Source organism: Schistocerca serialis, chromosome 5, assembly GCF_023864345.2.
Source record: "Schistocerca serialis cubense isolate TAMUIC-IGC-003099 chromosome 5, iqSchSeri2.2, whole genome shotgun sequence".
Lineage (NCBI taxonomy): Eukaryota > Metazoa > Arthropoda > Insecta > Orthoptera > Acrididae > Schistocerca > Schistocerca serialis.
Genome location: NC_064642.1, coordinates 97286357 through 97300720, shown reverse-complemented (window position 1 = coordinate 97300720; position 14364 = coordinate 97286357). Strand labels below are relative to the sequence as shown.

At 43.4% G+C, this 14364-nt stretch overlaps 1 protein-coding gene across 1 annotated transcript in view; it reads right to left on the bottom strand.

The window, feature by feature from the left end:
- LOC126481458 (uncharacterized) overlaps positions 1–14364 on the bottom strand; it is a 331508-nt gene that overhangs the window by 42841 nt on the left and 274303 nt on the right. The gene's annotated exons all lie outside the window — the stretch shown is intronic.

The window sequence follows — 14364 nt, the reverse complement described above, 5'->3', positions numbered from 1 at the left end:
CAACACTCGGACTTAACTTACAACTTGCAACCGAAAACCTCTGCTTGTGCACGGTTACTTAAGCGCGCGTCTCTCTCCCTTGTGAAGCTGCTGCTCCGGGGGGCGTGGTTCCCAGCGGGCAGCGAGGTTGGTTTGCGCGCAGCGACATTCCTGCTGTCGACGGACGTCCACGGTACTTTTGGTACCAACTGTCGCAAACTATTGTGTGGTATCTCAGTAGGCCATAGAAAGCTGTTTAGACTTGTCTCAGGAAAACGAAATATGTACACTATTGTTTGTGTTAGTGACAAACACAGGGTTGTTTGTAGTGATATATTCATAAAATGTTATGGCAATCTCTAGGAAGACCGATGAAAAGCTCAGCGTATAGTTTGGTCGACGGAGAAAACACGAAGTAGGGGGAGTGTTGGAGCTTAGAATACTTTTCAGACATTCGGCTCTAGCCAGTCTTGTGACAGATATTTAATATATTTTCTTATTCCATTTTGAAGTAATAGCAGTCATGTTGTGTGCGCTGCAGTCTTTTTCTGGTGTTACAGTAATTACTCAGGAAAGGGTTTCCAAATACGAAAAATTTCCAAGGTCCACAACATGGTCATGTACCTAGGAACAAAAATTCTATTCATATCTGAAAATGTTACAATCACAAAAAAATCTTGTCAATACCCGTATTTAACAGTCTGTGTGTTACATCATTATTCTAATACATACCAATAGTAAGTGAATGAAATCAAATTAAGAAGTAGTGTCAAAAAAGTTACAAGTTAAATACTTTTTTAAATAGAAGCTATCGGCAAGTAAGAAATTCCCACTTTCAAGAAACAGAAAACTGTTAAAGACATTTAAGAAAGTTTCTTCATTTGGAAGTATCACTTTTTCGATGACAGAAGACCACGACCTTTTTCACGGTACAAGATGGTGTAGTGCAGACTAAGTATAACTCAACTGTCCACACGTTATGAAACTAATTACACGTATATACGGAATTTCACTCACCATAAAACTATGTGACTGAAGAACTAAACGTATCTTCCAAATAGCTTTAATGCATTATACAACGCTTAAACATGCATAAATCGTAATATTTACAAATACTCCATAAAACCAAACTTGAAGCCTCATAACAACAAAATCAGTAGTAAATGCCAGAAATTGCTTATGGCGGTCTACTGCACGTTTCTTCACTGACTAAAATCGGTCACCACATTGAAACACCAACCAGAAAACATCAAGTGCACCTACGTACACTATCCCCTTACAAACACTGTTCCCTACATTGCTTTCCCTTATAATGGTGCAACATCAGATAGGAAAACCAGTAATATTCATAAAAGGAAACTGCGAGTCTGACTGCACACGGAAAGTAAGGTACGGAAAATAGTCGGGCACACCAACCACACGACAAAATTACTTACACAATCACAAACTCATAAAATCGAATGTGGAAGTTTCTAGCTGTGGTAAACGGGCGATCAAAAGTTTTTCATTTGATGGCGTTGCTGCAGCGTATATGTAACGTAGCGCGACTCCGATGCGGGTATATAAGCACTGACTTTTTTAAATGTGTCCATGCCGGACCAGCGTGCTACTAGAGATACTCCAGCGCCCACCCTAGAGTCCGGGTCTCTCAACATGTGATGATCGCATCTTCAGTTCCTTAACGAAAGGTGTTGAAGGTTAGACGATTCCTGTCGTAAGAGGATGTGCCGTAGGCAGTTACGGACATCTTCATCTTCAAGCAGCACGACACGGTGTTTTCCCATACGGTTGATTTCAACCTGGTGCGTCGGTCGGATGGTTGGCTCACTGCTGACCACGATTCTGGACGGTACGCCAATCGAGCGGAAAATTTTTAATCAACCCTTATAGTTGGCACATCGATTCTGGACTGTCCGGACTTCGGACGGAAAATTTGTGATGGCCCCTTCTAGATTATTCTCCACCAGACCCACAGAGCACACAAAGATAAGCGACAATTGTACATCCTCGTTTAGTGCATATCTGCGGTGGTACAATCAGCGCACCAATAATGAGGAATCTTTGAGAGTACTACACACACTATGTGATCAAAAGTATCGGAACACCTGGCTGAAAATGACTTACAAGTTCGTGGCGCCCTCCATCAGTAATGCTCGAATTCAATATGGTGTTGGCCCAGCCTTAGCCTTGATGACAGCTTCCACTCTCCCAGGAATACGTTCAATCAGGTGCTGGAAGGTTTTTGGGAGAATGGCAGCCCATTCTTCACTGAGTGCTGCACTGACGACAGGTATCTATGTATTTCGGTGAGGCCTGGCACGAAGTCTGCGTTCCAAAACATCCCAAAGGTTTTCTACAGGATTCAGGTCAGAACTCTGTGCAGGCCAGTACATTACAGGGATGTTGTTGTTGTTGTGTAACCATTCCGCCACAGACCTTGCATTATGAACAGGTGCTCGATCGTGTTGAAACATGCAATCGCCATCTCCGACTTGCTCTTCAACAGTGGGAAGCAAGAAGGTGCTTAAAACATCAATGTAGACCTGTGCTGTGATAGTGTCACGCAAAACAACAAGGGGTGCAAGTCCTCTCAATGAAAAACACGACCACACCATAACACCACCGCCTCCGAATTTTAGTGTTGGCACTACTCACGCTGCCAGACGACGTTCACTGGACATTCGCCATACCCAAACCCTGCCATCGGATCGCCACATTGTGTAGCGTGATTCGTTATTCAACACAACGTTTTTTCACTGTTCAATCGTCCAATGTTTAAGCTCCTCACAACAAGCGAGTTGTCGTTTGGCATTTACCGGCGTGACGAATAACGAATAAACTGTTGAAAGGAACACACAATTTCCACTTGAGAGGATATCATTAATTCACTGCGTATCAACTTTAAGTTCCAGGTTAGTATCACTGCTCAATGTGACGGCGATCCGCATCCACGACGGCGTGATGTGTGGCTTATGAGCAGCCGCTCGACCATTAAATCCTAGTTTCCTCACATCCCGCCAATCGTAGTACTTGCAGTGGATCCTGATGCAGTTTGGAATTCCTGTGTGATGATCTGGATAGATGTCTGCCTATTACACATTACGACCCTCTTTAACTGTGGACGGTCTCTGCCAGTCAACAGACGACGTCGGACTGTACGCTTTTGTGCTGTACGTGTCCTTTCACGTTTGCACTTCACTATCACAGTGGACCTAGGGATGTTTATGGCGTACTGATGTAGAGTTAGATATTAATCTTATATAGGCTTCAAAAAACGAGGATACAAAATTATGTAGTCCGTTTGGAGGGCATAAAAATACACACTTTTTTATGTGATTGAAATGTCACAGGTGTATCGTTTCCCTGTTAAGAGTCGATGAAGGGTTTGAAGCTAGTGCTGTTCAGAGACGGTGCTCAAACTATGGGGAGATTAAGTGTTCAGTGTAAAAGACAGCGATACACATTTCGGTGGAAGCTGGCTGCCCTTCTGACTGAAGCTGCTGAAACTGGAATTCGCGAAACACATGGTTGTTCTGAGCGCGTTAGTGAACAACACGCAGATGCCAGTTGTACATTAATGTAAAAGGACAGCCGGCCGCGGTGGCCGGGCGGTTCTAGGCGCTTCGGTCCGGAGCAGCGCGACTGCTACGGTCGCAGGTTCGAATCCTGCCTCGGGCATGGATGTGTGTGATGTCCTTAAGCTAGTTCGGTTTAAGTAGTTCCAGGTTCTAGGAGACTGATGACCTCAGATGTGAAGTCCCATAGTGCTCAGAGACATTTGAACCATTTTGTAAAAGAACATTTTCAGATATCTCTAAAATATTTATCACACGGAAGTTTGAACACCGTTTCTGAACATCACTAGTGTCAAAACTTCCATCGATCCAGAGCGGGAAAACAGTGCACCTGTGACACTGTCATATAACAATCTCCTCTAAACATACTAAAATTTTGTGTATATAGTTTTTTATACCTTACATAAGGCACTGACGTTTCACTCGTAATGGTAATGCTCAAACAGGGGAATATTTCAAAATTTTCTGACCTCAAAAATTCTACTGCAGTGTTCTGTAACCATCTTTAAGTACCATATCATCAGCGTCTCGAGCTGTCTTAGTGTTTTGCTGCATAGAACTCCAAAGTTCACCACGCATCTGAAACTGTGTGGGCTACTTAAAATACTTTGTTGTCAGATATTCTTCTGATGAAGATACCAAGTCTTTGATTTCACCAGTGTCTACAATGAGAAGCGACTGTACTTGCTGCGTGTTTAGGATGCTGGACTAGCATTTTAACAGAGCGGGGTGAAATTTCTCTGTTACCATCCATATTTAAATTTTCTGTAATTTTCATAAATAGCGTAAGACAACTGCCGGAATATTTCCTTTCAAACCACGTGGCTGACTTCCATCACCCATCCTCTCATAGTCGACGCTTGTGTTCCGTGTCGAATGACTTCGCCGTTGAGAACAAATCAGATCACACTCTTCCTTCTTTCTATAATGATCGGAATATCGGAACGTCCTCGAATTATATGAAAAATTCTTCTAGAATAAAAATAATACGTCCATGTCCGCCCTCGTAAGTGAGCGGTCAGTGTGCCTGTCTGTCATGCGTTGAACCTACTATAGGTTCAATTCTTGGGCTAGCCAGGGATTTTTGTCGGGTGGGACACTGCACTTTTCTCACACGATACCATGAAAACAACGGATCAATGCAAACAGGTGAATGCACCATTTCTCCACTTGCCAAAATCATTTTACTCAGGTCCCCGCCCACGCTTAGTAACGAAAGTGCCGCCATATCGGGTATTAGACGAAATTTGTAACTGGAATAAAAATTTACTGGTACGAAGAATCCAGCATTTAATATTGAACGAAAATGACGTCTACAGTTGTAACAGGAGGTCCTCGTGAAATGTGCTTGCTGTTCGTGTTGTACCTTACAGGGCGACCAATAGATCTTAATCACAGATTTTGATGAATATTTTGTGTGTTGTAGAGGGACCTATCATGGGTACCTGGCTAGTAGCTTTTCATGAGGCAGCCCTTAATCTCCGAGAAAATCGATGTTTAAGTATTATGCACAGTCTTCTGTCCCTGTAACGTCAGTCATATTTCGACCAAGCGAGTGTAGGATTGCGGCTAAGGTTCACGTCTAACACGCTGACAGCGGGGGTTCAGACACTGTCTGTATGTGATCAAAAGTATCCGGACAACTGGCTAAAAATGACTTAAGTTCGTGGCGCCCTCCATCCGTAATGCTGGAATTCAGTATGGTGGCCCAGCCTGAGCCTTGATGACAGCTTCCACTCTCGCAGGCATACATTCAATCAGGCGCTGGAAGGTTTCTTGGGGAATGGCAAGCCATTCTTCAAGGAGTGCTGCACTGAGGACAGGTATCGATGTAGGTCGGTGAGGCCTGGCACCAAGCCAGCGTCCCAAAACATCACAAAGGTGTTCTATAGGATTCAGGTCAGGACTCTGTGCAGGCCAGTCCATTACAGGAATGTTATTGTTGTGTAACCATTCCGCCACAGACCTTGCATTATGAACAGGTGCTCGATCGTGTTGAAACATGCAATCGCCATCTCCGACTTGCTCTTCAACAGTGGGAAGCAAGAAGGTGCTTCGAACATCAATGTAGACCTGTGCTGTGATAGTGCCACGCAAATCAACAAGGGGTGCAAGCCCCCTCCATGAGAAACACGACCACACCATAACACCATCGCCTCCGAATTTTGCTGTTGACACTACACACGCTGGCAAGATGACGTTCGCTGGGCATTCGCCATACCCACACCCTGCCATCGGATCGCCACACTGTGTACCGTGATTCGTCACTCCACACAACGTTTTTCCACTGTTCAATCGTTCTATGTTTAAACTTCTTACAACTAACGAGGCGTTGCTGGCGTTTACCGGCGTGATGTGTGGCTTATGAGCAGCCGCTCGACCATGAAATCCAAGTTTTCTCACCTCCCGCCTAACTGTCATAGCATGTGCAGTGGATCCTGAAGCAGTTTGGAATTCCTGTGTGATGGTCTGGATAGATGTCTGCCTATTATAAACTACAACCCTCTTCAAGCATCGGCGGTCTCTGTCAGTCAAAAGACGAGGTCGGCCTGTATGCTTTTGTGCTGTGGGTGTCCCTTCGCGTTTCCACTTCACTATCACATCGAAAACAGTGGACCTAGGGATGTTTAGGAGTGTGGAAATCTCGCTTACAGACGTATGACAAGTGGCACCCAATCACCTGATCACGTTCGAAATCCGTGAGTTCTGCGGAGCGCCCCAGTGTGCTCTCTCACGATGTCTAATGACTACTGAGGTCGCTGATACGGAATACCTGGCAGTAAGTGGCAGCAGAATGTATCTAATATGAAGAACGTATGTTTTTGGGGTGCCCGGATACTTTTGATCACATAGTGTATATATACATTGTACAGAATACCATTAAATAGTATAATTCATGCAAAATTATTTAAAAAACTGATTTTTACCGAAGTAATTTCATTAAAATATCAGTCATTCAGCCGCGTGGAGTGGCCACGTGGTTTGAGGCGCCATGTCACTAATTGCGCGGTCTCTCCCGCCGGAGGTTTGAGTCCTCCCTTGGGCATGGATGTGGGTGTGTTGTTCTTAGCATAGGTTAGTTTAAGTAGTGTGTAAGTCTAGGGACTGATGACCTCAGCAGCTTGGTTCCTTAGGAATTCACAAACATTTGAACATCAGTCATTCGGAATTCCGGATGGTATTTGTCGTAGAAGTGTTTAAACCATCTGTATTTTCTGTGTCACTTGTGTAAAATTAATGAGCCTGCAACGCACTAGCTTTCGTGAAAAACGCGGTTGTCTACGAGTGTGTGTTTCGATTGCTTCTGAGGCATATTCCACGAGGGAATTCTGTTCTAGCACAGGAAGTGATGCAAGGGATAGCGAGTTAGACGATTCTCTATTCTGTGACAAACGCAATGCGTATCTGAACAAAATGTGCTGCAATGACATTTAATTATAAAGTTACTACGGCAAAAATTACTATCTTTTATACATTTGCTTGACATATACTATTTAATGATATTCTGTACGAAGAATCTGAAAACAAGTGCAGGGGCGGAGTCTGAACCCATACCATCAGCATGGTAGCCCTCATCCTCATCCGCTGCGCTACGCTAGTTTGGTAGAAACGTGTTTAACATTAGCGGATTATGAGATACGTACAAAACTTCAACATCGATTTTGTTGTCATCTAGGAGCCGTCGCATAGAAAGCTGCTAGCCACGAACTCAAGACAGGTCCCTCTACAACATACCACCAAAATCTATGATTAACAGGTCTGAGGCTTCCCTTGTAGGTAACCTGACAGGTAATGTTAATTGTAACTGCTGATGATAATGTTATCTATAATTAAGGTGTTGGTAAAATTTCGAAGTGTTGCAAAGATTGGCGACTTAGTGTTCAGATATGTAAAGCTGTGCGCTTCACATAAGGTAAAAAAGCTTATCGACGGGTCACAAGTAAATGAAAAAAGTAATAGATACACCTGAGTGTAACAATTTCTGGCGATATGAAATGGAATAATCATAAAAGCTCAGTCATTGGTACTGCGGTTCATTGGAAGGGTACTGCGACAACGAAGTCTACAAAGGGCGAGCGGTCCTACAATATTGGTCAAGTATGTGAGACGCTTATCAACCAGCCCTAACTGGAATGTTGAACGTGTACAAAGGAGGGCAGGACTATTGGTAGCACGTTTGTTTGACCCACGGCAGTCACAGAGAGGCTAAAACATCTGAACTAGCGCACTCTTGAAAATGGACGCCAATTATTCGACGAAAGTCTGCTTACAGTTTCAAGAAACATTATTGAGGAATCTGGGTATACTCTACTGCCTCTTATAGATCGCAGTAGTGTGGTTCACTAGAACATTAGACTAATTACACAGACATTTAACTAGTCGGTTCTCCCACGTTCTTACGCGAGCGGAAAGGGAGGAAACTTTCATACGGAGTAGAATCGGAAGTATGCCGTGTCTTTCACAGTTGTCTGCCGAGTATGATTCTGGATACAGATGTTACGGGTTACACTAATCCCGCGATTCCAGCTCAGGAGGTACTTGGATTGGAAAAAACGTTTTCCAGGATCGGAAAGCTGGCAACGACGGAAAGCGATGTGCTCTCTATAGCGCATACGCTCTATTGCCATTGGCAGAGGATGACGTAGCGTCTGGATAGCATTACATGATCTAACTCTACTAACCGATTGTAGAGTCCTTTTATGAATTCCGTTACTTGAAGTGTAAGAAGGTTTCGCGGTGTATTTGTAGCATACTAGGACTTCTGACTAAATAATAAGCCCGGAAGATATTAGCGACAATGAAGGGAATGGATTTAGAGCCATTTTCTCAAACGTCTAGCAGAAATAGTTTTTTTGAAACAGATAAAGGATCACGTTTGTGAACATCAATTAAGGTATTACGAGCATACGCAGATACAAAACATAGCGGTTGATTTCAGCATATGTAATAAAGCTTATCTCCTACAAAATATTGATTATAGAAAAAAGTACAGCATGTGGTAACTTGCGAAATAATTCTGGTTGAAATAACATACTGAATAGACACCATAAACTTAATGATGTTAGTTTATCGTGTAACGAAAATACAGAGTTGATAATAAACTGATCCAACATCATAACTGAAGGCACGACATCAGGTATAACCATTATTACAGGTAATTAATTTCGATATATGATGACCATCTTCAAAATCCGAGTGCAAACAATTTTTGAATCTCTTTGAACCAACATATGTATATATTTTTCCCCCCAAAAAATAAGCCGAAAACGATTCTTCGTTGTATGTAAAAATTTAAGAACCACACACAAACTGTTCGGACAGGCATGTTGACTCTGTAGTCTGCTAATGTATTTCATAGAGTCAATATGCGTGTTGTAACAGCTTGTGTGTGGCACTTACATTTTTACATAAAGAGACAATTTTTTTCGGCTTACTGTTTTATGACTTGCCATATTTACATACGTTGGCTCGATGTGTTTGAAAAATGGTTTGTACTCCGGTCTTGATAATCATAGGCCCAAATTAAATACCTTTTATAAAATATTGTAGCCCATAGCTGGAATATAGAGAGAATTGGTATGAGGATAACCGACCTTTGTTACTGGTCTCTCTCAGATCCACATATTCAATGAAAGAAGAGGAAGATGTGCGATTGAGTAAAGCTGATTGTATTGTGATACACAAATGCAAACAGTGCCAGTACAGAAATGAAAAATTATACGTGAGGCTAGTGGTTAAACCTTTAAAAAAAAAAGAGAATCCAACGTAGTGCGTACTGAAGGGCGAAAAGATTCATTAATATTCGATCTTTGGCTCACGCGAAATGAATCGAAACAACAGTAAAATATCTGAATGGTCCGGCGCTGCCTAAAGTGTAGTGTAGTGCCTGGAAGTGTAGAAGCAGTTCACTGAAATAATCCTAAGAAAACATAATTCATGTGCGGTAGAGGCAGCTTACAAACCACCCATTTGACAGAACCTTGAATACTGTTTGGTGGTCTCGACACTTGCCAGGCAGGGTTTTTAAGGAGATAGACAAAATCCAAAAAAGTGCGGCGCGTTTATCTCGGCCTCGTTTGAAAAGCCAAGCGGAACATTACGTCCTCTTACATATATGTTATGCATTGACTATGGCGGTGAAGTAAGAGGAAATCGAGCTCATGCCGGAGTATTTCGACAGTCGTTCCTCCCCCCCCCCCCCCCCCCCCCGAGCACCACTCACACATGGACCGGGAAAATTGTGACGTGACAACAGTGCCCTCAATTACTCTGCATCACATTTCTCAACACGACCTGTAGGATAGGCCAGTAGGTAATTAAGAGAAGAGGCAACAAACCTGTGAACTTTCCGCAGGTGTAAGGCATTCGGCCTTATCTCCCCACAGGGACCTGGGCCTCTGTTCGTTATCGCTGCGAGTAAGTCCCACAACCAACCTTATCAGTGTTTGCATCTGATATTAAACACCTGCGGAATATGTTCCTAATCCACATCATCGCGTCGCCCTTTAAATAGCGACCAAAGATGCCGCCAGCTCTTCTGCTACTCTCATTAAGCACTGGCCGACTCCAAATGAAACATTTCCTGCACAAAAAAACAAAACACCAAAATAAATCGTAATTTGGAACAGAGGCTAATACAGCATGGGACGTGACAGCGACGATTATATGCCATCGCTCCGAAAGTGAATTTCTTTAATTCAGATTGTACAATGATTGTTCTAATTTAAAGGCCTCTTCCTGGATAGGGTGAAAATGGCACTGTGAATTAAAAAATAAATGGTCAGTGGCGTGACTAGCGTATGGCTGCCTGGGCACAGCGGGTGCGCATATTTGTGGCAGGCGAAAAAAATTAGGAAGGGAAAACAGGAAAAGGGGAAGAGGTGTGACAACGTAAGAGGGGGAGAAAGAAGATCTAAAATCAGTGGTGGTGGTGGTGGTGGTGGTGGTGGTGGTGGTGGTGGTGGTGGTGCCAGTAATAGTAGTAATGCCAAATGAGCCAACGTAACGGAATTGTAAAGATTATTTAACGCTTGTCGATGTGTTGTTATGGATTCTCATCGATCGACAACGGAACAGTGAAAAAGGAATAGCGTTACTGCGAGCAGTGCGACTTTAGACACTGTGTATTCCATGTTTTGTACTCCGTCATACAAACAAAGTTACAATGAAGTTATAGGTAAACATTACAGTAAAATCGTGTTGATCTCTATGAACGAATAACAGGACTAGGCAGCGATCAAGATTAAAGTGGTAAGACGTCAGCAAGGAGGATTTGGGGGGTGGCGCCGAGGGTACATGGAAGGCGCGCGCCCAAAGACGAAGTTTGCTATGGCCTCACACCCCCTAGTCACCCATTAATTATGATGCTTTATATTTATAACACTGACATATCTTTTTACACACTAAATAAATTTTTATTTTGTTATGAGAATGAGATGCCATGCTATAATTACTCCTAGACAGGCTTTCCAGTTATAGGACTGCAACAAGTTACGATTTTTTAGAATCGCACCGCAGCTGTCCTTTATTCAAGGAAAAATGTCTACTTCGACGGTGTGTTTCGTCATTATGTTTCGTGTTGGAGACTTTGAATCTACAGCTTTAGAGAAAATGTGATTGTACAACACTTATAACGCTATATACTACGACATTGTCATGCTGGTATTTTTGCGTTGTCGGGGACGACTGGAATGCCTGTGCGTAAAGCGGTTTCAAAGCAATAAGGTGTGCGAGTGCGTATATCGACTTCTTAAAGTTTGTTACACGTCGTCCCGCGCTACGAACTTCTCGCAACGAGAATGGCACACACTGTCAGTAAGAGCCCGTGTTACGGGCTTCCTGCAGACACAGTTCTGCTTCGGTACGAATAACAAGTACATCACAGTGCGGGAATGAAGTGACGCAGCAATTGTTACATAGCTCGAAGTTGAGGTACGTGGGGCAGTACGATTCTTGTGCGAAAAACGTCTGAACTGCACACAGATTCACCGCAAAATTCTGGCGACATATGGATCAAATGTAATGTCTTACCTAGTCGTACTGAAATGGTGCCAACAATTTGACCAAGGCCGCGAAGAAGTGGGTGACGCTGTTCAGGAAGGAAGGTCACATCGACCACGGAGGACAATGGTTCAAATGGCTCTGAGCACTATGGGACTCAACTGCTGTGGTCATAAGTCCCCTAGAACTTAGAACTACTTAAACCTAACTAACCTATGGACATCACACACATCCATGCCCGAGGCAGGATTCGAACCTGCGACCGTAGCGCTCGTGCGGTTCCAGACTGTAGCGCCTTTAACCGCTCGGCCACTCCGGCCGGCGGAGGACAATGTCCAGGCAATCGAGGAAGAACACGAGGGGAAAGAGATTTTACAATGTTGAGGACGTCCACACATCGGATTTCGAACGGCTACATGATCAAGGCGCGAATTTATATCGACGAGGAACTGAACTATTGCTAGAACATTCCGACAGCTGTTAACGGAGATTTGGTGACTATGTTGAAAAACGATGGGAGTTTCTTGTGTCACTTTAAAGTGCTGTGCTGTGGAGTCTTAAATAAAAATTACTTGGCGTGCTATAATAATACGTAACTTATCTTTAAAAGTCCCTCGTACTACAACGACTGAAATTTCTTTCTGTCTCGTCCTAGGAAATTCCGCAGCCTCGAGCGAAGTCCTACTCGCGAAGCAGACTACATGACAAATCCCTACCCCTCCTATATGTACTCCGAAAGGTTTATTGACAGGCCTGTATTAATCCTCTGCACTACTACAATATTAAAACTGTCTAAGTAAGTGTCGCCCATCTTTCTTTTACGTATTATAAAGTATTGAAATTATCACTAGTCTTGCACCGCTAACAAATGTGTTGTAGCATTCCAATTACGTTCGGAAAGACTGTCATATACGACCTTTACATTACAAAACTTACATCGCAACACAGTCGCTACAGCACCTCCAGTTGGTTTCTGTCAACTTCCAGCGATAATCTCCGTCAATATCAAAAGAGGGTAATAGTTAAAATTCAAAAGGGAGAAAAACACAGAACTACTCCACACTCAAAAGTTTTCAAAGGAACAAACTGAACTTCCTGGCGTTAATTATACCTCGCTAACACGTCTCGTTTATTAAACGCCAACTCCGGTTAGCTAACGGCGCTGTGTTCTGCTCTGTGGACTCCTTTCTATCGTGAGCATGCACGGTCATTAAACTAAAACACTCGTCTAGAAAACCGACAGGTTAAGCAGAATTCCAAGCCTGCAAAAGGAACCACACTTGCGAGTTATTTCCAAATTGTGCTTGCTGACGTAAGAAACCATCGCTGTGACCACACAAAAATTGAATCAGAGATTCATTATCGTGTCTTCTGTTTATATTAAACGAAAGGTTTTATGCGATGCAGGCGTCAAGACAATGGGGACTATCCGCGCAGTTCAGTTCAGGTCTGGCACATGTAGATGATTATTGAAAAACTGCAAGAACTTCTTGCGCCAGAGTCTTTATTGAATTGCTAGAACGCCAAGAGCTATGAGCGACCCCTTTTAAAGTCTTGCAAGAGCTGCTAGGAATACGAAGCTACATATAAATGAAGGGAAACCGAAGTACATGCCTGTAACTAAGAAAAATTATCCTAATAAATGCCCTTTCATAGAAACTGGTTCACATACTCTTAAGTTTGATGTCGTGCGTTTTTCACCTATGCTGGGTCATAAGTAAACTGTATGAATCCCAAAACGAATATTGTCCGTCGGTAAGTTCTACCACTGCATCATAAAACATCAGAATTCTACGTTGTTGTTCAGGAAAATGAAAGTTACGTTGGATAAAGGCTTAGTGCGGTCGGTGCTAACATACAGTGCTGAAACACGGATATTTACGGAAGTCGATGAAAACCAACCTGGCATATTCGAAGGAAAACTGTTGAGGCAAATTGGGTCAGCGAAAGGATATAGTGTCTAGAGGAAAGTTACCTATGAATTATATAATTTATATAATGAGATAGTCATTGTCAGTTTCATCAAGATTAAAAGGCTGGAATGGGAAGGTTCAAATGGCTCTAAGCACTATGGGACGTAACATCTGAGGTCATCAGTCCCCTAGACTTAGAACTATTAAACCTAACTAACCTAAGGACGTCACACATCCATGCCCGAGGCAGGATTCGAACCTGTGACCGTAGCAGCAGCGCGGTTCCGGACTGAAGCGCCTAGAACCGCTCGACCACAGCGGCCGGCGAATGGCAAGGATATGTACTCATAGCTAATGACGGAATGATGATGATATTCAACGCAGTTCGTGAAGGGGCTACAAGAGCTGGAAAAGGAAGGAAGGAAGATGTCACAGGACATGAGAAAAACTGGAATTCAGCATTAGCGTGGCCGTGCGGTCTTCGGCGCCTTGTCACGGCACGACCTGCCTCCTACACCCGCAAGTACTGCCCGTCGGCTTCTTGAACCGTGAGCCCCAAACAGCTCCAAAAAATTCTTTCCCTTCCCAAACCTTTCAGCCAGTCAACATCGTGAACAGAACGCAGGCACTTTCATTGGTTATACCTTGCCGAGGACGCCAGTAACGTTCCTCTGGAAAGTACGGCTTCTTGGAAACCTACTCAAAAGTTTATTTCCCACAGGAGCTGCACAGATACAGCATTTCAAAGAATCATCTCTCGCTCTTAAACAAGCACAACACGCCCCGACTACTGGCCATCTAAAAGTTTTACAGAAAGAGCGACTCCTCATCTCCTGGCTGCACAAAGCAGGTACCGTAAACCGGCTCTGAAGTCTTACGTTAGCCAAGGTGACGAG